Source organism: Cebus imitator, unplaced genomic scaffold (assembly GCF_001604975.1).
Source record: "Cebus imitator isolate Cc_AM_T3 unplaced genomic scaffold, Cebus_imitator-1.0 Scaffold80, whole genome shotgun sequence".
Taxonomy (NCBI): domain Eukaryota; kingdom Metazoa; phylum Chordata; class Mammalia; order Primates; family Cebidae; genus Cebus; species Cebus imitator.
In genome coordinates, this window is record NW_016107395.1 from 5,737,246 (window position 1) to 5,763,143 (window position 25,898).

Genomic DNA, 25,898 nt, shown 5'->3' on the forward strand with positions numbered 1-25,898 from the left:
AATTAATACTAGTGTCTTTTTTAGCCAGAAAAGTGAATTCATAAAAGAGCTTTCTCATTAGTAGGAAAAAGTTCTTATTGGTTGGTAAGAACTCTTGCCTTTGTATGCAAGATGTATTGATTAAAAAACTGCTAAAACAATTCTGATTTTTTTCTGCTTTCTTTTTAGAGTTAATTCTTGTAAGATACTCTGTTCTTCTTTTTATATTTTATGTTCTTCTGTATCTATATCATGCCCTAAAAATGTTGTAGCTTTGTAATAATATTAAGAAACATGACTAAGTAGATGAATCAAATTTTATTTTTTGTGCCCAAGCTGTTCCCTTTTTTTGTGGGTCCAGTTAAAATATGTTACAGTTTTCTTAGTGAATGTTTTATTATAATATTTGAAGGTTGAAGGACAGCTGGACCAAACAGTTGTTTTTGAGAAAGTTTTCAGGCTTATTGAGATCTACTTTATAATTACATATAGCTGTTTTTCTTTGCCTTTTATTTCTCGTTTCTGTCACTGCCACTGAAAATCGAAGTTTGATAGTTAAGGAAAGAGTTTTCCAAGTAAATATTAATACATTTTATAGTAAGCCAAATGTATGACTAAGGTGAAAAGATGTGGTATAGACTTCTACGTGTTTACCAAATCCCTTTCCCCTTGGGCACAGCTATGTTCCATTTCCCGGCTTCCCTTGTAATTTGCAGAGGAGGATGAAGCCTTAGCCAATGGTGGGACACAACAGTCAATAAGCCTGGATCCCTCAGTGACTGTGTGGAGCTGAGTCCCCCAATCTTCTTCATATAATGTGATGTGTACAAGAAGCTTTATTGTGTTAATTTTCTGAAGTCTAGGTTTATGATAGTATTTACCTAATGTCATATAAGAATTGTTCCAAAAAACCATGTGCTTCTCAGACCATTGGGCCCATGGAATCCAACTGTTGTGTCCTGGAGGAAATGGAAATGGGACTTGGTGAAGATAGAGTGTTATCGCTGACAGTTATTTTGTTAAAGTTTTCATGTGTGGATGTTAGATATGCTAAAAGATTCTATGCATCTGGTATGACTCCAGTTCTCTGCTAATCCTGTAATGTGATACTACGTGTGTACTCACTAGGAACATTTGGGACAGTCCAGCATCAAGAGGATATTTCAGCACGCTCTACATTATGAATATTTCTGCAGCAGATAATTAACTTCTCTAATTGTGTTGTTTTATAGACTGCTTACTGGGATGATCTGTAATGCAGCTTGGCAACAGTGAACAGTTCTCAGATGCCATTTGAAATAATTTGCTGATTAAAGATAAGAGTTATTAATTCTTGCCCAGCCTTTTCACTTGAATGTTAAAGTGTATTCTTGCCTCTTACATATGGTGATAGATTTTCCTTTACTTGCAAATATTAGTAGTAAGCTAAACATTTATTTATCTTGAGAATCAACTTTTAGATGTCTTGAATGATAAATTTTTGATAAATTAAAAAAATTTGTAATTGGGTACATCGAAAATCTCATGTTTTACAAAACTCAATCCAGAATTCCAGAGTGAAGTCCTGTCTTTTCTTTCTTAGGAAGCAATGGAAAGATATTAAATATCTTTCCAGTGTTTAATTCATTGTATCCTCTACTAGGTATAGGTTGTTGTCTCTCAGTTTCTAGATTAAACAGTTGCCTTCTCAAGACTTCGGTAATGATAATGACAGTAATTACAATATTAATATGATTGATTGTTTGGATAGCAAAGACCAGAAGAGGCCTTTCTTTTCTTGAAGAAGTCAATGGTTGATTTGTACTTCATTTCATTTAGGTAAGTTTGGTTCTGGATGAATACTAGATTTTTGTGCTAATTCTGTCACCTTCTTGTTGCGTGACATTAGATAAACCTCTTTTTAAAATTAGCAGAAAAACCGAGTTCTAGAAGATATGTAGAAAGAAAACCAAAAGGCAAAACTAGGTGACAAAAAAGGAAACATAAGAAAAAATTATCTATTGGTGAGGAATATTTTCAGATTTCCACAAACAGGCTTTTTACTATTCTTTATTAGATTAAAAAAATTCTTTTATGAGGAAAGCGAGAATTGTTAAAAAGTTTTCTACTTGATCAAAGTTTTAAATTCATGAGGCATTGAAATTATTTTCTAAGATATTTTGATGAGAAATTCAGTTTTCCTTTTAAATATTAAATAGAGAATTTGAAATCCTCCTGGAAAAATTATCTTTAGGCACACATCCATGTTTAAATTTTTAAAAAATTATTTTCACAAAGATAGGGTCTTGCTATGTTCCCCAGGCTTGCCTCAAACTCCTGGCTTAAGTGGTCCACCCTACTTGGCCTCCTGAGTAGCTGGACCACAGGCACCCTCTCCTTCAAACATCTAACTGTCAAATGATACGCCTATAAATATTCTTGAGGACCAGCTGTAGACATTCTTGAAAATATGATTGTCTGTTTATATTACATGCCTTTCCTTTCTGCTTTTGGAATGAACAAATAAATATAGCTCAGTGAAATTATATTATATGTGTGAAAATTGATTCTTTACTTTAACCTACCTTATTAAGCATGCAAATTGCTAAGTTTTCGGTAGATGCATTTAAAATAAATTATAGCTAATCAAATGTGTTGCTTTATTTCCTTTTAAATGACACAGTGTATGTGCCAGCACAGCAAAGGAAAAAAAAATCAGTTTGGTTATTCTTTACTGAAAACAGAAGTTGATTGGTTCAGGGAAAAAAAAATTGCAGCTATGTGAATTGATATGTAGATGAGTTTCCACAATTTGTCAGAAATGACTGCTTATGATGTATAGTGAAATGTAAGAGAATTCTTTCCTCTTCTGCCATCTGTCTACAATTTATTCTTTTATTAAGGAATGTATTATAATTATGTTATTTGTTTTTAAATTTTTTTGGTAAAAGCAATACATATTACAATTTAGACTATATTATGATACTCTCTTTTTATTAATTTTTACTTCAGTAGCTTTGGGGGTACAAGTGGTTTTTTTTTTTTTTTTACATGAATGAATAACATAGTGGTGAATTCGGAGATTTTAGTGCACCTGTCACCTGAGTAGTGTACATTGTACCTAATGTGTAGTTTTTATCCTTAGACCCCCTTCCTCCCTCCCACTCTGAGTCTCAAAAGCCCATTATATCACTCTCTATGCCTTTGCATACTCATAGCTTAGCTCTCACATTTTGTTTTTTTTGTAAGACGGAGTTTCGCCCTTGTTGCCCAGGCTGGATTGCAATGACGTGATCTCAGCTCACCACAGCCTCTGCCTCCCTGGTTCAAGTGATTCTCCTGCCTCAGCATCCCGAGTAACTGGGATTACGGGCATGCACCACCACGCCTGGCTAATTTTGTATTTTTACAAATACAAAATTTTAGTAGAGATGGGGTTTCTCCATGTTGGTCAGTCTAGTTTCAAACTTCAGACCTCAAGTGACCCGCTCGCCTTGGCCTCCCAAATTTGAGGGTTACAGGCATGAGCCACCGTGCCTGGCCAGCTACCACTTTTAAGTGAAATCATATGGTTTTTGGTTTTCTACCCCTGAGTTACTTCACTAAGAATATGCCCTCCAGTGCCATCCAAGTTGCTGTAGAACACATTATTTTGTTTCTTTTTAGTGGCTGAGTAATATTCCATTGTGTGTGTATGTGTGTATATATATGTATGCATGTGTATATATATATGTATGCATGTATACATATATGTGTGTACATATGTATAACACATATTCTTTGTCCACTCATTAGTTGATGGGCACTTAGGTTGGTTGCACAATATATTAATTTACTCTTTTATATATATATTTAACATTTGTATTGTTTTAAGTACTTAGCCTTTTAATTTTTATTGATGTAATAGTTTAATACCAGTAAAATAAATTTAATCATTTTTCATGAACCATCTTACATAATGTTTGTGTTCCATCAAATGATGGCTAATGTCTAAAGTAAGAAACAGAAATTAGTGAATTATTCATCTGTTTGTACTTTTAGCAAAGTACTTAGTTATACACAGTTTCAAGTAAAAATCTTATGTTTACATCCTCACTGTTATTCTGGGAAAGTATTGGCTAAATATTGCTCCCTAACATGAATGCATGTTCAGTTAGGGTATCTGTGAAATTCAAACATATTTCATGTGTTCAGTGCTAATACGGCCGTTAATTAAAGCAAAAGTAGTGGGCTAGCTAACAGAAATTAAAAGATAAGTTTTTAATTTGCTAATTGTTTTTTTCCATGGCAGACATTGTCTTTTTTTTTAGACAGAGTCTTGCTGTATTGCCAGGCCAGGCTGGAGTACAGTGGCGCAACCTCAGCTCACTGCAACCTCCACCTCCCGGGTTCAAGCAATTCTCCTGCATCAGCCTCCCAGGTAGCTGGGACTACAGGTGCACGCCACCACACCCAGCTAATTTTTTTTTTTTTGTATTTTTAGTAGAGACAGGGTTTCACCATGTTGGCCAGGATGGTCTCGATCTCTTCACCTTGTGATCCGCCTGCCTTGGCCTCCCAAAGTGCTGGGATTACAGGCTTGAGCCACCGTGCCCGGCCACATTTTCCATTGTTTATACAGTGTACAACACTTGTGCCAAAGCAACTGTCTTAGTTTAGTTAAATTGCAATAGAAGTAGATCTGCTGGATCTTAAGATAGTCTTTCTAAAACATAATCAGTATGTTCTTCTCTGTTGGCTTTCTGTTCTGAAATAACACTGCTAATGTTAGATAGTATACAAAGTTAGTTTTTCTAATTTTGTGCATATACACAAGATTTCCTTCAAATCATGACTATAGACACATCCTTTGGCGCCTGAGTTGTTTACGGTTCTGCCACCTACTCTATGGTATTGTGATGCCTCATTTTTGAAAGCTGACAACTTGATTGCTTTATATCTGGCTATTCCACAGTTTATGCCATGTTGTTACAACTTGTCCTCCTCCCAACTTATTATTTTTATTTTTTATTTTTTTACTTTAGCTGTGTGTCAGACAGACCTGGGTTTAAAGCTTCACTTTAATTCCCTGAGTGGCACAGTGACTTTGGGAGCATTTCTAAACTTGGGAGTCTGTTTCCTCCACTGTACAATAACAGTGAATTTATGGTGTTTTATTTAATGACATAATTAAGTGCTTGGTACAAAAAAGGTGTTCAGTAAGAATCTATCCAATGGAGGATGTATGTGTAATCTAGTTCATTAGCTACGTTTCCAGCTTTAGTTTTCTCCCCCCATTTTACAAATACGTTTTTATTGATAGGAGTGCCTCAGATCTGACCATGAACTCCAAGAGAGGAAGCTGCTTTTTCTTGTTCAGCCACATGATTAGCATCTAATGCTAATCATAACCACCAGAAAGCATGTGTATTGCCAGTGATGTCTCAATTAAAAATCCCCTGAGATTTATCAGAGTTGGCCTGAGCACAGCGATGACTGAGGAAATTCCCTTACCTCCGTGTGGGAAAGCTCCCTCGGGGGCTGTTTTGTACCCTAGTCTCATGTAGAATATTCAGTATTCTCTGAGAAAGGCAAAACTACCAGGAATTGTGCAGGCCGCTCATATGCAGGTACAAAAAAGACTGACCAGGGCCAGACAACTGTGGATCATCTCTGTCCCCATGCTACAGGCCTTTCTGCTTACCTCAAAAGCAAGACTCCTTTATTTGGAAGGTTAGGTGGAAATACTGCAGAGGGAATTTGACTTTTAGAATAACACATCCCTCTGTTTTCTGTATTATTCTTTTGTGTGCAAATAACCCAAAGAGTGTGTCATTAGTAACTACTCTCTCATTTTTAAGGACTAGACCATCTCATGTGATCTGGTAAAGATGACATTGATAGTCATAAATCAAAACCATCTGAGATTTCTAAGGGTCTTTTTGAAGGTTGTGAGAAAAACACAGGCAATTCCTTAGTATAGTAGTATTTTGTGAGAGACAGTGCATAACTCTGGTAATCGTTTTTGGTAATCATTTTATCTTTAGTTTTCTACCTATCAGCAGAAAACTGTAGTATTTTTATGACTTCCTTCACCCTACTTTTTAGATGAACATTTGAGATGCTTCCATGTACTAAGAACTGCAGGCACATTTAGACACGTTGTGAGTCAGACCTGGCTTCTGCGTGCCAGCTACTCCCTTCTGTTGTTGGAGCGTGCCCAGTCCTCACTCCTGCTCCCACTTCCCACCCGGACTTGGTGTTCTTTTGAAAAGATGGACATGGATCCACTCAAACTTTTTCCCTCTTTTCAGATTTTTGTTCTTTGTTTAGGTACTGTGTCAACTGCTTTGATCCAGCTTTTGGCCAGAGGTAGATGTGGACTATATTGTTCAAAAGTAAAATACCTCTGTGAATGTACATTACTCGTAGGCTTGTTTTCAGTTAATATTGACAAGATGTGTGAAGGTCAGTTATGGTCTGTGCCTTCCACTGTGCCAGGGGCTACCAGTACATAGAGAAATAAAGCATAGTATCTGTTCAAGGGAGGTTTGGATTCTCCATTTAATTTGGAACTATACGGCTGAAAAAGTGAAAATTTTGAAGAATGAGGGTGGCATATTCAAATTCCTCAATTATTATTATTATTGTTATTTTTTTTTTTTTTGCTCATCAACCTATTTTTGTCCTATCATCACATCCTGCAGGAAACTTTCCTGGTACCCTTTGGCAACTTATAGGCCCTTATTTGATGCCACAATATATGACATAATCCTCCTTCAGGGTTGAAAATTAGAACGGTAATTTTCATTTATTTGGGTGATACTTTAATTGTGTTTTCCCTTGCCGGACTAGAAACTTCCTGAATTCAGGGCCCCTGTCTATTTTGACTTTCCAGCTGTGTTGGCACAGAGTGGATCTTCAATAATCATTTACTCCATAATTGGTTGAATAAATGTGTGAGTACCAACTACTAATGACTGGTGAGAGTTAATTTTTGAATTCAGCTTCTTATCACTTCTTTTCACTCTGTGAATGTCATTTCTCTCAAGGGCTTCCTATTTGTCAGATTTATAAAACCTCTCATGTGTGCTTTTAAAAGTTGCCTTTTGTAGTATTTTTAGTCATAATGTGACCAGCACTTTGAATGGCTTCCCTGGAGTCATGTTTGTGACTGCTAGAATGAGTTAGGATGCTGCATGTTTGAGAAGGAAGGTCTTGGCACTGGCAAGACCTTGGCACTGCCAGCATTGATTACTTCTGTGTCATTTTTCTAGGTAGAAGTAAATGATGGCTTAAGTATTTCCTGTGAATTATAATGAATATTTCTAAGTCATTACCATGCTCCTTTTATTAATTGACAACATCCATTGTGGAAGCTTCTTTATTATAATTTTAGAGTTGGGCATAAGTGATGAATTGATGCTATTGCAATTAGACTGACTCGAATTTATCTGTGAATTAGCTCAAAAAAGTGATTCTGTTGATCTTAACGTTTTGAGTTTTGAGAGTTTTAACAGCATTTTGATTTATTTTTATACAATTTTTAAAAATTGACATCATTTTCATTTCTTTTTTCTCTATGATATTCTGAGTGCAACTTAATGACTAATTTGCAGTTTATCTATCAATCTGTTGTTATGTTGGGTCCTGTTTTCCTAGGAAGCACACTTTTAAATTAAGGTCCCATAGCTTCCTCAGCTCTTGAACTACACAGACTTTTTTTTGGCATCCAAATAAGTCAGCTACTGCCCTCCCAGAATTTGTTTTCTTTCCTTTCCTGAGACTACCTGATATTAGAAATACTTCCCAAAGAGAAAGCAAAACTAATATTTTAATATTTAAAGTATTTTCATATCAAGGAAGTTAGTTATTTTTGAGTTGATAACTTTTCTATCAAAATTTAAAATGTTGCGTAATTATAAAGTATAATTTTGATGTCACTCTTAAAATGATGTATATTAAAGATTTTAGACTAAATTTTCCTTATTTTATATTGGAGGTAACATGTGTAACGTTGAAAAATACTTAAAAATGTGATGAGACAAATCAAAGATGTGTATTAATGTAGGAAAAGACAACTTATTAGCTCATTTTTATTGGAACTGACTGAGAGTTAAGCATTTTTCTTATAAATTTTCTTAAATATGTGACAATTTTGTGGTCTGGTCTTATGGAACACATATGAATATGTAGTTGTTGAGAATTGCTCCCCTTCTAAAGTGAAAATCTCTTTCACCTGACAAAATAAATTTAGATAAATTTTTGCTCCCATATTGCTTTGGTAACTATCAACTAAGTAAAAATAATTTTCAACAGGGCCATCTCATTTTTATAGGAACTCTGGATAACTAATCAATTTGCAAAAGTAATGCCAAATGGAGTTAGACCTGCCTCTTACACAAAAGTTGCTTTGCTAAGGAAACAATATACAAGGGGAAAAACTTTTTCTTCACACTCGGCTCTTTAATAATTGCATAATTGTTTTATATTGATTTCAGATGAGTTATTAAATATACTGTACAGATTAAACAATTGTTGAAATGATAAAATGTAATGAAAGGCTTCTGGACCAAAGGAGATCTAAGTTCTTGACCAAATGTTGTGTAACTAGGACAAATTAATAGACCCTTCTGGGCCTTAATATTCTTGCCTGTAATAAAAAAAAAAAAGGAACAGTTAGATGGTCCATTTTGTAATAAGTCTATGAGTGTTCTGGGAGTAAATATTTTTTTCTTGTAGTTCAGAAAGCTTATTCTTTCTGAGTTATTTCTTTTCAGTTAGGTGTGAATATCTCCTGCAGGCATCTTCCATCCATATCTTCAAGATTAGCTGTCTCAAATGTTTTTCCTTCTCTTCCTTACTGATAAATTTGGATTCCTTCTTGACACTGATGACAACTTCAGTATCCTTCTTGTCATCTTGCAGACTTTAAACATAAAAATACTTATTGGTTTTAAAAGGAAAAAAAAAGTGTACATTAGGACTATGAAGCTTGGCCTTGAAACATTTTCTATCCTTTATTAAATGTCAGTTAGCTGAACAAGATTTCTTTTACAATACAGAATGAGAAAAGAAGGGAGCTATATGCATTAGAGAATGCAAACACTGCCAAATAAACATTTTAAGTGCTTTCTTAAAGTGAGCACATACAGAAATACATTAAGATATTAGAAAGTGTTTTTGCTTGTGCACTACTAATTAGGGCAAGCACCTCAGAGAGTTCCTCTTTTAAAATTGAAGTCGATTTTAAAAACTCATTATTTAGACTTCTCAGTTTAGATTGTAGGAGAATTTTAACAGGATTTGGTTTTGTCTAGGTTTTACCAAATTTTTTTGTTATTTTATATAATTTTATAAATGTCAAACTGTATTAGTCTGTTCTCATGAAGAAATATCCAAAACTGAGTGATTTATAAAGGAAAACAGTTTAATTGACTCACAGTTCCACAGGCCTGGGAAGGCCTCAGGAAACTTACAATTACGGCAGAAGGGGAGGCAACCATGTCCATCTTCACATGACAGCAGAAAAGTTCTGAGCAAAAGGGGGAAATTCCTTTATAAAACCTTCAGCTGTCTCAAGAACTCACTCACTATTACGAGAACAGCAGCATGGAGGCAGTAAACTGCCTCCATGATTAAATTACCTCTCACCAGGTCCCTCTCGTGACACATGTGGATAATGGGGACTGCAATTCAAGATGAGATTTGGATGGGGACACAGCCAAACCATATCACAAACCAATTCTCAGTTCTTAAAAAGAGCTGATATGATGCAACTGAATATATGTACTAATATGAACCAGTACCTTAGTTGATGGAATTTGAAAACCAAAAATTATTGAGGTATTTTTGTTATATTTTAAGTGATTTCCTTTGAAAATAATTTTATACTTTTTGAATAAGAAGTTCTTTTGTTAATAATTATCAGAGGGGAGGGTTAGTAGATGAAGAAATTACTGTATACACTTAAGCATATCGATCAGAAGACAAGGAAGTAGTGTGCAAGGGCAGGCTATCCAGTGAAGTTTGGCTCACATGGGGCAGAAACTTTACACTGTTGACTGTATGTTCAGGAATACTTTGAGCAAGAAAGATGAGATCTTGTCACAAAGTAATCAGAAGTTTCTTGCCATAGCAAAAAAGCCCAGTGTGAAAAATCACGAGGCTGAGTGACTTGGAGGAAAATGTCAGAAAACCTGGCTCTGCTTCTGGTTCCACATGGAATTGAATGAGTCTCTTTAAATTTATGTTTGTTCTTCTGTAAAATAAGGGATGTGCAACTGGGTGATTTCCGACTTCTGTTCCAACCTAACACTCTGTGAAATCAAGATCATATGTACATTTTTTTCCAAATTTCCAAAACTGAATTCTTTGCTTGGCCTTTAGAGAGTGAAATCAAAAGTCTGTCCATTTTGAGTTTCTTTTTTCAATTGAGTTCTGTTTTGCTCTTCTGTCCAAAAGAATGAATATGTTGGTCTATTGGACTTGAGTCAAATGAAAATGTAAAATGGGCAATTCGTAGCAGTGTGCATTTGCTTGTACAGGTCTGGCTCATCTAAATCTGGGAAATATGGTAGAGTTTAAATTTACTTATATGCTAAAGAAGAAAGATGTACTGGTACCCTGAGTAAAGGGTCACTAGACAGCTTTTTGTTATTTCCGTTGTAAAGATATATTCATCCTGATCGAAGTTTGATGGGAAATGTTAATTATCCCCTTCAGATATTTTTCCTTTTTTTGGATGCAGTCATTGGGAAAGCATAAGGTATAGGACTCAACACTTAGGTATATATTTGTGGATTTCTTATAATACTCAGTTATGCATTTGCTTAATTACAGAATTTAGTCTCATGAGCAATCTTAGGTATTAAAACTTGAAATATATAGGTTGGATTTCTGATTCTTAAAAGCTCTGAAAATTCAAACCAAGTTATTTTGTAAGTTTGCCCCAAATATATTTAGTGGTAAATCTATTCGAACAGACATGAGATTGTATATATTTTGCTCTGTCTATAAATATCCCACACGTTTGCCACATAGTGGGAATTTCCATGCATCTCTCTACAGATATATTATTGTTTTTAATGACACGGCTTCTTACCGAGGGTTTTGTGTAAAATATATTTGATTACTTTTCTAAAAAAAGGAAATTTCTGAAATTTGAAGCACATTAGGCCACTAGGATTTCAGATCAGCAACTGATAATAATTAGATAAGTGATTCGGATAATGATGATGTTTATCATCATAAATTTTCCTAAAGAATTAGTATGTGAACATGAGAACATTGGTTTCTTACTCATTGTCACTGGCCGTAGAAATACAATACAATAAATAAACAGTAATTTAGTAATTGGTTCTAAGAAAGGTTGGAATTAGAATCTGGAAAAACGAACTATATGCAATATGGAGGGGAACCTTAACAAGTGAAAAACATATGATAGTATTATCTGTATAAATTATGGCATATTACATGTAATTTTTAAAGTCACTTTTCTGTTTAAGTTATAAACGCAAACAGTATTTTGCACAGATTTGCTAAATTCTGAATAGAAATTCTGAATAGAAATAGTAGATATGCAGACTGATATTTGCATAAAGAACTAATTAAAGCATTTCTTTGGAAACATTCAGCAATTCGTTGAGTAATTTGGCTTTGAGAACATAGTAGTAAATGTTATTTTAATGATAAATGCAAATGACATGCAATAGCTTTGACTCAGCAGATTGTATCTTTTTTTTTTTTTTTAACTGTGGGAGATGAAACTGTGAATAGTTGTCAAATAACAATACTTTTTTATTTCTCATCTGTGGTCATAGATGACATTAAAAATGGGCGAAAAACTTGCTCCTGATGTAACAGATCGTGCCCGTTGGAGTCTCTGATGGGCAACTTGACTTCTAAGAAACTGAAAATTCAAACTGTTAGTACCAATAGTTTTTGAAAAATACTTTTTTTCTTAAAAAATCTTTTTCACATTTTAGAATTCTTGATGAAGTAGTCTTTTAAAACCTCTTAAATATTTCTTGATTGATTATATTTAGCTAAATAGCTTTAAATTATCAATTTTTGAAAAATTACATGAAGCTACAGATAGCAATATTTATGCCAGCTAAACTATACTCAGAGACAGAAATTGTGGTTGAATAATTTAGAAAATAGTTCTTCAGTTATTGACTCATAACCTCACAACTTGTATTAAATTGTATACAAGGACAATTTTTCTGTATCTGTGGTAGAATCTAATGTTTTTACATCATATTCAGACTTTTTCTTTTTTATTTTGTGAGGCTTCATTTTAATATTTAATATGATTATTTCTTTTTCTACCAAGCCAGATTCCCTACAGTTTCCTACAAATCTCATTCCCCCATTTGTCCCTCTTGTCCTCAGATCTGTAGTTCTTACCAATTTCTGATGAGTTCTCAAATATTTCACACTTCCCTCTAAAAGCATAACTTAAGTTCTCTTGTCTTATGTAGAGCATTTCTGTATTTTCCTTATACTGTGAACAGTAATTGATAACTTTACTTAATGAGGAAGATGAATTTAAGTGACATACTTTGTTATGAAAAATACCTTTGGAAGCATTCAGAAAATACTATGATTTAATGTTGCTAAATATAAACATATTGAAAGAGTGATAAAAAGGCTTTTAACATTGACCTCCATCTTCCTTTTTAATGGAGGTTTTATTTCAGATCCCATTTGGATGTTTTTCTTCTTGTCAGTTGGTATATGTGAAATCTATATTTTATTATGGATTTCTTTTTTAAGGGTAGGAATTGCGTTGGGAAACCTCATGAAGGACATTTTGTCTTTTCCTTCCCTTCATGATTCACTAGCCTTTTTCAGAAAAAGAAAGCCTTTTACCTTCTCCTTTTGAAAGGTTTGTGTGACGGTGTAGGAGTGTCCAGTTCTTCATTTGCTTTGGGCTGTCTCTGGAGGATTAAAGTCATGAGGATTAAAGTCACAATAATCATATATTTAGTCCTTCATGATAACAAAGGACGGTATGTAGATGAATGCTATGCTAGAAACGACATAATCATTTCAGACAAATTAATTTGTCAGTAATATATTTACTGATTTGTAAAATTGAGTCTCTTTTCCCTTTTTATGTCTTTAGAGCTATATAATTCTCATCTAAATTGCAAATGTCTCGAGGATGACTAGTAAGTATTTTCTATCTCAAATTGATTGATCAAATAAATACTTAGTACTGTCTCCTGCTGTCTGCTTTTCCCCGAAGTCTGTACCCTGAGAAATTTCTTCACTGACTTATCTGGAGCTAGGGGTATGTTTATTTTTAGAGATAGAGAAGTGAATTTTCATGAGTATTGGAGTTTTCTCATTTTCTTCAGTGAATTCATAGTGCCAAAATCAAGGATGCCAAGACACAGATTTACTCTTTAACCTGCATTACCTAGAAAGGGAAGCTGAGACAGTGGGGCATTTATGCCCTTCCTAAAATTCAAACCATAACAATTAATATTAAAATATGCAGAATAATATATAGTTATAATATCCAGTAATAACATTAATATAATAGAAATTCATCATGGACAATGTGAATTTCTATTATAGTGACTGGAAGAACATTTTATAAGATAGGTTGATGCTTGCTTCTCCTGTGTGATGGTACTGTACTATAACAGGATTCTGGTGTACTTTTGTTTGGCTTCTGGGTAGCTCCCCAAATAGAATATATGCTGTAATTTATTTTAAACATATTTGCATAGCCTACAAATATTGACATTTCAAGACTTTGAAGTACTCTTTGGTGCTTATTCAGATTTTATAATCAATGTTGCAAATATCAAGTGCAATATTTTCATGATTTTGGGCTTATTGAATTATAGGTGAATGCACTTGAATGCTCTGCACATAATGTATATTCGGACAATGTGACTCCTTTGTTCTAATATTACATTATATGGTACAATCAAATTCTATTACAATGATTTGTTTCATGCAGACACATCATAGGCCAAATTATATCCTTTAAAATATTGTATATGCTAAAAATCTGTTTCTGTGAATGAAAGACAAGTATTATCCGTCTCTCCTAAAATCAGACTTATAAACAGACTTAAGTTAATTGTATTCAGGTTGTTTATCTTTGATAAGATATGAAATACTTTTTATTCTGCCATTTTTAAGAGTCATTTAATGTTCCTGGCAGGAGAGCTATACATATATTTTGAATCTCTCTTAGGACGCAACCTGCATATATATTGCGCACCTGGGACACAATAGTGAATAAGATACATAGAGGAATTAGATCTAGTGGGAGGAAGAAGCATTAATCTGATATTCATGCAAATTACAACTATGAAAAGTTTTAGGTGGTTGGTATAGGGCTCTATGAAAGGGACTTAACCTTGCCTAGGTCAGGTATGGCAGTGGGGGCAGAGCTGAGGGAGGGCTTAAGAAAGTAAATATGTAAATTAATACCTGAAGGATGAGTCGGATCAAGCCAGGAATCTAGGGGAATTTTCCTCCATTTTATTAGTGAATGTATTCTCATTTGAAAGATGGAATTTATGTTTTGAATTCAATCTAGTGGTTCCTCCTGCAAATATGTTTGATTACTATTAATAAAATTGCTTTCCCAAAAATTAGAAAGAAAAGGAAGGCAAACACCATCAGCAGTAACAATAATCAATGAACCAAAAAACTCCCCCCACCCACGGACGCATACCCTGCAAAGAAAGTTAAAATTATAAATCCATAAAGAGTAATTGTGACGTACTGATTTATGTCCTTAGAGACACTTTTCTGTGCATCCGTATGCATCTGAGTATGCATTGTTCTTAACAGAGATGGGGTTATAGCCTAATTAGGCTCGTTTTATATCTCTTTTAATGGCTGCAGCATCTTTGTAATGGTGCAGCATCTTTGCAATGGATAATGCTGTTACTTAACTAACGCCTATTTGTGAACATTTTAGTTACCTCTAACTTGTCAAAACCCAGAATTATTTTAAGCAATGTCTACTCTGTTTACAAAGTTTACTTAATCAGTTCAGCACCGAAATTAATCTAGAATAAGGAGACATTTATGGATTCCAAAGATTCTTTGTTTATGTTTGCATGCTAAATAAAGATGGTTCAAATGAGAATTGGAGGTACAGGCATTTAACTTACTGAGGTATATATTCTTTAGCAGACAAAATTTATTTGTAATGCCATGAACAAGAATCACTTGCATTATTACCAGTTTTCTATAACTTAAGCGCATCATTCCAATGGGCAAACACCCAAGATCTTTTTTGCCTATTTTAAAGGATTTTACAGTTTTTCCTTTAGAGTTTCTTTCCTGTGATCATAAATAATTTTCAAAGGTAATGCTTCATTCAAAAACAAACAAAAAACCTGCAGTGAGGGTGTTCATTAACCATATAGGCTTCCTTGAGTTTGCAAATCTAGAACCATGATCTGTTGAGCAACTACTGATCAAGGTGATAAAATTAACTTTTCTTCTGAAAATTTCATAAAAAAGATGGGATTTGACTTTAAAAAGTGGTTTATTGAGGCTAGAAAAACAAAATGAAGAAACTCTCTCCACCTGATTTGTATCTTTAGTACCTATGTATATAATTGAGTGATTATCTGTCTGGTTGAGGCTCCCAAAATTTACTAAGATTCCTGTCTTGCCAGAAAGTGACCTTTCTCATCATCTGTACATCTGGGACCCTATCAGCTAGGTCTTAGGCCGGTTTTCTTGGGAGGAGTGTGTAGGCATTTATTCCACATACAGTCGCTCCTTATTCCTTAACAGTTGTTTGTTATTCCTGATTAAATGAAAATTATTTTTAAATATGATACTGCAGGGATAGCCTTGGTTACTAAATAGAATTATTCAATGACATTCTGGTAATAAAAGAGGAGACATTCTTATTGAGCCTGTGAAAATAACTATATTTGCCATGAAAATAAGGGCACTCATTAGGAGTTTCTGAATTCTGGAGTGATCAATGAGAATCATATGCTGTTTTAAAATGTTTTATTTTAGAAAAGCAGTGTCCACAAAATTCAGAATTAAATATGGCTTAAAAAGAAGAACTTCTTCATATATGTGTTAGAAAATAGAATATTAAAGCAGCATCAACAGTTTCTAAACAAATAGCCACAACTGAATGTCCCTCACCAGTTATTTCAGTCTTCTGTAGTTCCTGTTTCATTGAATCTTGGGTCAACAGTCTGCCCTATGCTTCTACATGAGAAGTCTACATTTAGCGTTTAGTTTGGGCATAATTTGAAATTGGCATTGGAATCATAAGTGTCTTGTAAAACTGCCACCTTTCCTTTGGTGAAACCATACACACAGGTGTCTTAGGTTTTTGTAACTGAGACTTTTAGTTACATGTTCTTTGGCTTAAGAATGAGTTGCATTTGCTAACTAAATACTTACCAATCAAAATATGTTGCCAAAATATGTCAGATTTAAGCACAGTGCCCTTATAATTCAAATAATTATACATTACACAATCTTGGAAGAACGAAACATTTTCTAAAAGCTTAATGAATAATGAAAGGCTGATTTTAATAACAACTTAGAAATACCATTCTGGAGTCTATGAAAGTATTATTATTGCCCTGTTTAGTTGCTGTTCTCCCAAAAGGCTGTATCCAAAAAGAAACAAACAAGAAAAACAGTGGATAGGACTAGGACTTTCTAAATCTAACTTTACATACATAAAGTATTTAAACAAAGTCATGAATCAGTGCCTATGAAGAACTAAAATAGCATGTAACCACTAGGACAAAAATGGTTAAATCATAAAGAAAATGATTTTATCTTTGGCAAGCAGAAAAATGTTAAAACCTGTGCACTTGCAGTTTTTCTTGGGTAATGTATAAATGTCTAATTTATTACAATTTTTTTTAGTTCATGACCTAAAATTTATTGGATAAAATTTATGAATATTACTTCAAACTCTAAACAAATTGTTAGTGTGTATTCACTACATTAAAATAATCAGGTAAAAATCATAAAATTAACTGAAGGCTATATGTTTACATTCAGTTTTTAATGCAAATGGCTTATAGATGCTTACATTGAAGTATCTCAAGCACTTTAATAGGTCTGCCTAAAATTAGGATTATTTCAGTTGTAAGAAACAAAAATACTTTGTTTTGGCTTAAGCCAACGAAGTCCAACCTTTGGCTTCCCTGGGCCACAGTGGAGGGAGAATTGTCTTGTGCCACACATAAAATACACTCACTCTAAAGATAGCTGATAAACTAAAAAAAAACAATCGCAAAAAGATTCATAATGTTTTAAGAAAGTTTACGAATTTGTGTTGGGTCGAATTCAAAGCCATCCTGGACTGCATGTGAGCCATGGCTTGGACAAGCTTGGCTTAAGCCGTAAAAGGATAGTTATTTGTTCATGTAATAAAAAATATATTATTGATAATGAGGTTTAGGTTTAGTTTAATCAGGGCTCTGCCTCCGTCTCTGACATTGTCTAAGCACCACCTTTTTCTGTATCAAGCACATTCCTAGGCTTGTGGGTGTGAGAAGGCTAACCAGCAGAGACCAGAGCTGTCTGCTTCCTCATTCACATCCAGAAGGAGGGAGAGACTTTCCACAGGTATTGAATTAAAGTCCCAAGCTTTACTCTGAGTGGACCACCCTGAACCCACAACCATTAAGGCCAAAGTGCAGGACACAGGCTAGGTAACCCCTCTTTCCTCCCATTGGAGGGGAATCTCTTATCCTGATGGCTTATCCAGTCACTCAGCCTTCCTTTCCACCTGTAAAATAATTCTCCTCTTGCAAACCTTAGGGATTCCATATGAAGAGGCAGAGGAAGGAGTTGAATGGATATTGAGGAGGCCTTTGGATGTCCATTACAGGTTTATTCTACTTTTACTCATTCCTTAATTTTTTTTTGGTGGGTTGGGGAGGGAGTTGAGAAGTCATGTTTATGGGTCAACATGTTTATGTCCTTTCGCTACATAAGCTGCTTTCTTCCATATATCATCTTCCCTGTAATCCTCTTCACAACACTAGCGGAGCAGATATTATCTCTTCAAACAAGCAGAAGGGGGTTAGCAAATGCAATTTTCTCAGGTTTACATTGGTAGTAAAGGCAAAAGGTACTTCAAACCTATCATATACTAAAGTGTGTGCTCTTTCTACTGGTTGTAAAATAATTCTTATTTACACAGTAATTTTGTGAGAAAGGTTATTCAGACTTGTAAGATCAATGGGCTTATATATTTTTAAGAAGCATTCATTCTACATATATTTATAGCGTTCCCACTATGTGCTAGGTAGATGGTAGGTACTGGAAACGGGAAGAAAACAAGTTTATTCTACTCTATGGATTTAGCAGGGGAAGCAAATGTTATTAAGTCATACAATCAGGCATATTTACATACTGTATAACTGCTCTGTAGTAAGATCTGACCAAATCTAGGAAAGGTCATCAGAAAGTTTTTTTCTAGGAGGTGACATCTAATGGAGATTGAAGGTTGAGACCGAGTTAACCAATCAAAAGGAGCAGGAGGAAGGGAGAGAGAGAATTCCAGGCAGAGGGAGCACAACATGCTCAAGAACTGAAAGGAGCCTTTTTGTTGGTGCATAGAGAACACTGAACAGTGAGGCAAGACAAAGATGAGACGCGTAGGTAGGCAAGATCTTGCAGGGGCTTTAGGTGCTGTTGAAATTGTGTTTGATTGTGGTNTTTCACACTTCCCTCTAAAAGCATAACTTAAGTTCTCTTGTCTTATGTAGAGCATTTCTGTATTTTCCTTATACTGTGAACAGTAATTGATAACTATACTTTGTTATGAAAAATACCTTTGGAAGCATTCAGAAAATACTATGATTTAATGTTGCTAAATATAAACATATTGAAAGAGTGATAAAAAGGCTTTTAACATTGACCTCCATCTTCCTTTTTAATGGAGGTTTTATTTCAGATCCCATTTGGATGTTTTTCTTCTTGTCAGTTGGTATATGTGAAATCTATATTTTATTATGGATTTCTTTTTTAAGGGTAGGAATTGCGTTGGGAAACCTCATGAAGGACATTTTGTCTTTTCCTTCCCTTCATGATTCACTAGCCTTTTTCAGAAAAAGAAAGCCTTTTACCTTCTCCTTTTGAAAGGTTTGTGTGACGGTGTAGGAGTGTCCAGTTCTTCATTTGCTTTGGGCTGTCTCTGGAGGATTAAAGTCATGAGGATTAAAGTCACAATAATCATATATTTAGTCCTTCATGATAACAAAGGACGGTATGTAGATGAATGCTATGCTAGAAACGACATAATCATTTCAGACAAATTAATTTGTCAGTAATATATTTACTGATTTGTAAAATTGAGTCTCTTTTCCCTTTTTATGTCTTTAGAGCTATATAATTCTCATCTAAATTGCAAATGTCTCGAGGATGACTAGTAAGTATTTTCTATCTCAAATTGATTGATCAAATAAATACTTAGTACTGTCTCCTGCTGTCTGCTTTTCCCCGAAGTCTGTACCCTGAGAAATTTCTTCACTGACTTATCTGGAGCTAGGGGTATGTTTATTTTTAGAGATAGAGAAGTGAATTTTCATGAGTATTGGAGTTTTCTCATTTTCTTCAGTGAATTCATAGTGCCAAAATCAAGGATGCCAAGACACAGATTTACTCTTTAACCTGCATTACCTAGAAAGGGAAGCTGAGACAGTGGGGCATTTATGCCCTTCCTAAAATTCAAACCATAACAATTAATATTAAAATATGCAGAATAATATATAGTTATAATATCCAGTAATAACATTAATATAATAGAAATTCATCATGGACAATGTGAATTTCTATTATAGTGACTGGAAGAACATTTTATAAGATAGGTTGATGCTTGCTTCTCCTGTGTGATGGTACTGTACTATAACAGGATTCTGGTGTACTTTTGTTTGGCTTCTGGGTAGCTCCCCAAATAGAATATATGCTGTAATTTATTTTAAACATATTTGCATAGCCTACAAATATTGACATTTCAAGACTTTGAAGTACTCTTTGGTGCTTATTCAGATTTTATAATCAATGTTGCAAATATCAAGTGCAATATTTTCATGATTTTGGGCTTATTGAATTATAGGTGAATGCACTTGAATGCTCTGCACATAATGTATATTCGGACAATGTGACTCCTTTGTTCTAATATTACATTATATGGTACAATCAAATTCTATTACAATGATTTGTTTCATGCAGACACATCATAGGCCAAATTATATCCTTTAAAATATTGTATATGCTAAAAATCTGTTTCTGTGAATGAAAGACAAGTATTATCCGTCTCTCCTAAAATCAGACTTATAAACAGACTTAAGTTAATTGTATTCAGGTTGTTTATCTTTGATAAGATATGAAATACTTTTTATTCTGCCATTTTTAAGAGTCATTTAATGTTCCTGGCAGGAGAGCTATACATATATTTTGAATCTCTCTTAGGACGCAACCTGCATATATATTGCGCACCTGGGACACAATAGTGAATAAGATACATAGAGGAATTAGATCTAGTGGGAGGAAGAAGCATTAATCTGATATTCATGCAAATTACAACTATGAAAAGTTTTAGGTGGTTGGTATAGGGCTGTATGAAAGGGACTTAACCTTGCCTAGGTCAGGTATGGCAGTGGGGGCAGAGCTGAGGGAGGGCTTAAGAAAGTAAATATGTAAATTAATACCTGAAGGATGAGTCGGATCAAGCCAGGAATCTAGGGGAATTTTCCTCCATTTTATTAGTGAATGTATTCTCATTTGAAAGATGGAATTTATGTTTTGAATTCAATCTAGTGGTTCCTCCTGCAAATATGTTTGATTACTATTAATAAAATTGCTTTCCCAAAAATTAGAAAGAAAAGGAAGGCAAACACCATCAGCAGTAACAATAATCAATGAACCAAAAAACTCCCCCCACCCACGGACGCATACCCTGCAAAGAAAGTTAAAATTATAAATCCATAAAGAGTAATTGTGACGTACTGATTTATGTCCTTAGAGACACTTTTCTGTGCATCCGTATGCATCTGAGTATGCATTGTTCTTAACAGAGATGGGGTTATAGCCTAATTAGGCTCGTTTTATATCTCTTTTAATGGCTGCAGCATCTTTGTAATGGTGCAGCATCTTTGCAATGGATAATGCTGTTACTTAACTAACGCCTATTTGTGAACATTTTAGTTACCTCTAACTTGTCAAAACCCAGAATTATTTTAAGCAATGTCTACTCTGTTTACAAAGTTTACTTAATCAGTTCAGCACCGAAATTAATCTAGAATAAGGAGACATTTATGGATTCCAAAGATTCTTTGTTTATGTTTGCATGCTAAATAAAGATGGTTCAAATGAGAATTGGAGGTACAGGCATTTAACTTACTGAGGTATATATTCTTTAGCAGACAAAATTTATTTGTAATGCCATGAACAAGAATCACTTGCATTATTACCAGTTTTCTATAACTTAAGCGCATCATTCCAATGGGCAAACACCCAAGATCTTTTTTGCCTATTTTAAAGGATTTTACAGTTTTTCCTTTAGAGTTTCTTTCCTGTGATCATAAATAATTTTCAAAGGTAATGCTTCATTCAAAAACAAACAAAAAACCTGCAGTGAGGGTGTTCATTAACCATATAGGCTTCCTTGAGTTTGCAAATCTAGAACCATGATCTGTTGAGCAACTACTGATCAAGGTGATAAAATTAACTTTTCTTCTGAAAATTTCATAAAAAAGATGGGATTTGACTTTAAAAAGTGGTTTATTGAGGCTAGAAAAACAAAATGAAGAAACTCTCTCCACCTGATTTGTATCTTTAGTACCTATGTATATAATTGAGTGATTATCTGTCTGGTTGAGGCTCCCAAAATTTACTAAGATTCCTGTCTTGCCAGAAAGTGACCTTTCTCATCATCTGTACATCTGGGACCCTATCAGCTAGGTCTTAGGCCGGTTTTCTTGGGAGGAGTGTGTAGGCATTTATTCCACATACAGTCGCTCCTTATTCCTTAACAGTTGTTTGTTATTCCTGATTAAATGAAAATTATTTTTAAATATGATACTGCAGGGATAGCCTTGGTTACTAAATAGAATTATTCAATGACATTCTGGTAATAAAAGAGGAGACATTCTTATTGAGCCTGTGAAAATAACTATATTTGCCATGAAAATAAGGGCACTCATTAGGAGTTTCTGAATTCTGGAGTGATCAATGAGAATCATATGCTGTTTTAAAATGTTTTATTTTAGAAAAGCAGTGTCCACAAAATTCAGAATTAAATATGGCTTAAAAAGAAGAACTTCTTCATATATGTGTTAGAAAATAGAATATTAAAGCAGCATCAACAGTTTCTAAACAAATAGCCACAACTGAATGTCCCTCACCAGTTATTTCAGTCTTCTGTAGTTCCTGTTTCATTGAATCTTGGGTCAACAGTCTGCCCTATGCTTCTACATGAGAAGTCTACATTTAGCGTTTAGTTTGGGCATAATTTGAAATTGGCATTGGAATCATAAGTGTCTTGTAAAACTGCCACCTTTCCTTTGGTGAAACCATACACACAGGTGTCTTAGGTTTTTGTAACTGAGACTTTTAGTTACATGTTCTTTGGCTTAAGAATGAGTTGCATTTGCTAACTAAATACTTACCAATCAAAATATGTTGCCAAAATATGTCAGATTTAAGCACAGTGCCCTTATAATTCAAATAATTATACATTACACAATCTTGGAAGAACGAAACATTTTCTAAAAGCTTAATGAATAATGAAAGGCTGATTTTAATAACAACTTAGAAATACCATTCTGGAGTCTATGAAAGTATTATTATTGCCCTGTTTAGTTGCTGTTCTCCCAAAAGGCTGTATCCAAAAAGAAACAAACAAGAAAAACAGTGGATAGGACTAGGACTTTCTAAATCTAACTTTACATACATAAAGTATTTAAACAAAGTCATGAATCAGTGCCTATGAAGAACTAAAATAGCATGTAACCACTAGGACAAAAATGGTTAAATCATAAAGAAAATGATTTTATCTTTGGCAAGCAGAAAAATGTTAAAACCTGTGCACTTGCAGTTTTTCTTGGGTAATGTATAAATGTCTAATTTATTACAATTTTTTTTAGTTCATGACCTAAAATTTATTGGATAAAATTTATGAATATTACTTCAAACTCTAAACAAATTGTTAGTGTGTATTCACTACATTAAAATAATCAGGTAAAAATCATAAAATTAACTGAAGGCTATATGTTTACATTCAGTTTTTAATGCAAATGGCTTATAGATGCTTACATTGAAGTATCTCAAGCACTTTAATAGGTCTGCCTAAAATTAGGATTATTTCAGTTGTAAGAAACAAAAATACTTTGTTTTGGCTTAAGCCAACGAAGTCCAACCTTTGGCTTCCCTGGGCCACAGTGGAGGGAGAATTGTCTTGTGCCACACATAAAATACACTCACTCTAAAGATAGCTGATAAACTAAAAAAAAACAATCGCAAAAAGATTCATAATGTTTTAAGAAAGTTTACGAATTTGTGTTGGGTCGAATTCAAAGCCATCCTGGACTGCATGTGAGCCATGGCTTGGACAAGCTTGGCTTAAGCCGTAAAAGGATAGTTATTTGTTCATGTAATAAAAAATATATTATTGATAATGAGGTTTAGGTTTAGTTTAATCAGGGCTCTGCCTCCGTCTCTGACATTGTCTAAGCACCACCTTTTTCTGTATCAAGCACATTCCTAGGCTTGTGGGTGTGAGAAGGCTAACCAGCAGAGACCAGAGCTGTCTGCTTCCTCATTCACATCCAGAAGGAGGGAGAGACTTTCCACAGGTATTGAATTAAAGTCCCAAGCTTTACTCTGAGTGGACCACCCTGAACCCACAACCATTAAGGCCAAAGTGCAGGACACAGGCTAGGTAACCCCTCTTTCCTCCCATTGGAGGGGAATCTCTTATCCTGATGGCTTATCCAGTCACTCAGCCTTCCTTTCCACCTGTAAAATAATTCTCCTCTTGCAAACCTTAGGGATTCCATATGAAGAGGCAGAGGAAGGAGTTGAATGGATATTGAGGAGGCCTTTGGATGTCCATTACAGGTTTATTCTACTTTTACTCATTCCTTAATTTTTTTTTGGTGGGTTGGGGAGGGAGTTGAGAAGTCATGTTTATGGGTCAACATGTTTATGTCCTTTCGCTACATAAGCTGCTTTCTTCCATATATCATCTTCCCTGTAATCCTCTTCACAACACTAGCGGAGCAGATATTATCTCTTCAAACAAGCAGAAAGGGGTTAGCAAATGCAATTTTCTCAGGTTTACATTGGTAGTAAAGGCAAAAGGTACTTCAAACCTATCATATACTAAAGTGTGTGCTCTTTCTACTGGTTGTAAAATAATTCTTATTTACACAGTAATTTTGTGAGAAAGGTTATTCAGACTTGTAAGATCAATGGGCTTATATATTTTTAAGAAGCATTCATTCTACATATATTTATAGCGTTCCCACTATGTGCTAGGTAGATGGTAGGTACTGGAAACGGGAAGAAAACAAGTTTATTCTACTCTATGGATTTAGCAGGGGAAGCAAATGTTATTAAGTCATACAATCAGGCATATTTACATACTGTATAACTGCTCTGTAGTAAGATCTGACCAAATCTAGGAAAGGTCATCAGAAAGTTTTTTTCTAGGAGGTGACATCTAATGGAGATTGAAGGTTGAGACCGAGTTAACCAATCAAAAGGAGCAGGAGGAAGGGAGAGAGAGAATTCCAGGCAGAGGGAGCACAACATGCTCAAGAACTGAAAGGAGCCTTTTTGTTGGTGCATAGAGAACACTGAACAGTGAGGCAAGACAAAGATGAGACGCGTAGGTAGGCAAGATCTTGCAGGGGCTTTAGGTGCTGTTGAAATTGTGTTTGATTGTGGTATGGTGGCTCATGTCTGTAATCCCAGCACTTTAGGAGGTGCTTGAGGCCAAGGGTTTGAGACCAGTTTGGGCAACATCCTGAGGTCTCACGTCTACACTAATTCTCTTTTTTTAAATTAGGCATGGTGACTTGGGTCTGTAGTCCTCGCTACTCAGGAGGCTGAGGTGGGAGGATTGCTTGTTCTCAGGAAGTTGAGGCTACAGTGAGCCGTGTTTGCACCACTTCTCTTCAGCCTGGGCAACAGAGTCAGAACCTTGTCTCAAAAAAAAAAAAAGATTATATTTGATATTCCACAAGAAATTAACTTGGAAAGAACTTATTTGCCTTAAATATTTGAGAAAGATGCTGAGGGCTGTATCATACTATCAAAGTTCGTTCTAAATATTTATAGTGTTCGTTCCCTTGCCTTGACAAAGCCTTAATTCAGCTATAGAGTTATTCAGTCATACTCAGTCTTGATATGCTGTACAAATCTTTTATAGCAGTTTTACACTTTTTATGACCACATAACTCGAACTTAGATATACAACAGTGAAGGTAAAGACATCTAAATGTTAGTGAATATTTATCAAAAGTGTTCAGAGAAGAAAAATTCAGATATTAAACTTTTGGGATAAAATATGTAAATAATATTTATATAATTAATTTAATGGAGGTGTCGGAAATATACTGTTGGCTCTTGCATGGAACTACAGTAGTGTAAAAAACCCTTTTTCTCACTTGCTTTTACAAATATCATTAATAAAGCATGTATCAATGGTACTAATCTGTCAGACTTAGTTCTCTCAAGTTCCTCCCTGTTGAGAAAGTAGCTTATTTGGAAGCCCAGACATTTAACCTATCATGTAATATTTAAGCACAGACGTTGCTGACTTGGCCACTTGCTTAAAACACAAACAAACAAACAAAAAACATTACTTTCGATCCTGTTACTTCACTTGCTGAAAGTATAAGTTAAAAAATTATCAAACGGCTAGGTGAGGTGGCTCAAACTTGTAATCCCAGCACTTTGAGAGGCTGAGG

At 34.6% G+C, this 25,898-nt stretch overlaps 1 protein-coding gene and 1 long non-coding RNA gene across 3 annotated transcripts in view; one reads left to right on the top strand and one right to left on the bottom strand.

Annotated features, from left to right (window-relative positions):
- Window positions 1-25,898, top strand: part of PARP8 (poly(ADP-ribose) polymerase family member 8) — a 186,554-nt gene that overhangs the window by 62,711 nt on the left and 97,945 nt on the right. The gene's annotated exons all lie outside the window — the stretch shown is intronic.
- On the bottom strand, window positions 6,591-24,003 carry LOC108307752. The gene is made up of 2 exons (XR_001826663.2): window positions 18,756-24,003; window positions 6,591-12,519 (listed from the first exon to the last, which is right to left on the bottom strand). It is a non-coding gene; the product is annotated as an uncharacterized LOC108307752 (long non-coding RNA).